This window comes from Malaclemys terrapin, chromosome 12 (genome assembly GCF_027887155.1).
Source record: "Malaclemys terrapin pileata isolate rMalTer1 chromosome 12, rMalTer1.hap1, whole genome shotgun sequence".
Lineage (NCBI taxonomy): Eukaryota > Metazoa > Chordata > Testudines > Emydidae > Malaclemys > Malaclemys terrapin.
Window position 1 is genome coordinate 35,434,995 of NC_071516.1, and position 1,723 is coordinate 35,436,717.

At 43.5% G+C, this 1,723-nt stretch overlaps 1 pseudogene; it reads right to left on the reverse strand.

The window, feature by feature from the left end:
- LOC128847099 (olfactory receptor 6N1-like) lies at positions 1-958 on the reverse strand (annotated as a pseudogene).
- Positions 959-1,723: the final 765 nt, after the last annotated feature.

Consider the following 1,723-nt stretch of genomic DNA (forward strand, 5'->3'; position numbering starts at 1 on the left):
TTAGCATGGTCCAAACTTGAATTTCCTGCAAGCTTTCCTCAGGGCCTCCTGGACCACTTTGTTTCTTAGGCAGTAGATTGATAGATAGGGGATTGACCAGGGGAGTCAGAACTGTGTAGATGACAGACAGAACTTTCTTGAAGTCACTCAGAATGTTGGTGGTTGGGAACATGTAGACAATCAGCGGAGTTCCATAATAAATGCTCACCACAATGAGGTGGGAAGAGCAGGTGGAAAATGCCTTTTGCCTCCCGGTGGTGAACGGGATTCTCAGGATGGTGGCAATGATGCAGATGTAGGACATCAAGGTAAGTATGAATGGGACCAGTGAGAAAAGCAAGGTGAGTGTGAAAGTCACCATTTCCATGAGGTGAGGATCATTGCAGGAGAGTTTTACAAGGGGGATGAGATCACAAAAGAAATGGTCAATACCATTGGGGCCGCAGAATGTTAACTGAGACATTGAGAACATATTTATGCTATTACCTAGGAAGCCACCTATCCAACAGCCACCTGCGAGCTTCGGGTAAGACCTGTGACTCATATGGGTTGCATAGTGCAGTGGATTGCATATGGCTAAATATCGATCATAAGACATCACCGATAGGAGAAGACATTCTGTAGCAACTAGAGAACAAACGAAATAAAATTGTGTGACACACCCATTGAATGAAATAGTCTTGTCCCCAGTCAGGGGACCAGCCAGCATCCTGGGCAGGATGGTGGGGGTGTAGCAAGTCTCCAAGCAGGACAAGTTCCCCAAGAAGAAGTACATGGGGGTGTGAAGATGCTGATCAGTCACAACTAACACAATGATAAGGATGTTCCCTGCCATGGTCACAATGTAGATCACTAGGAACAGCAGGAAGAGAAGGATCTGCAGTTCCTGGAGATTTCCAAATCCCAGGAGGATGAATTCTGTGATGGACGTTTGGTTTCCCTGCTCTGGACTCTCCATGGGGTTTGTATGCGGGAAAGAAATGAACTATACCACATAAATGAAGAACAGTCACTCAATAAAACATAACCTTTTTTTAAATTATCCCCCTATGCTGGCTACTGGAATGATGGGTGAGTGGAGAATGCAGGTCAGGGGAGGGGAAATGACATCTCATGATCCCTGGGGCAGATTTCATATCTGAGCAGACTGCAGGTTCAAGAAAATATTAATTGCTCTGGAAACTCATGTAGTAATTTGACAGATGGCACCAAGCACTCAAATATTAAGGTGATGGAGCTTAGGTACAACAGTACATAAATGTATTGGTTCAAAGAGTCACATGTTTCACTACCTGGTGTATCAGAGCAGAGCAATGGTCTTTATAGATTGGAGATCCATGGGCAAAACAAGCCAGGATTCGATATTTTAGAGGAAGCCGCAACAGAGAAACAAACAAACAACTAAGGCTGGGATTTGCAGTGTGTGGGCAGCCAACTCCAAGTGAATTGCAGTGGAAATGGGCCGCCGACCTGTATTAGAGCCATTTGAAAGTTTTTATCATCAGACAAATGCCTCTTCTTCCCTAGGACAATACTTCATTGTCCTGCTGTCGGACACTCAACATATAGAGATGGGATCTTATTAAAAATCAAAGCAAACAAACAAAAAAATCCTGCTAGAAATGACTGCGTTAGCTAGAAATTGATCCTCTCTTACAAGAAAATTTCTGGATAAAATTTGTAAGAAATTTGCAGTTTTCATATGATGAGAGTTGTGTAGAAC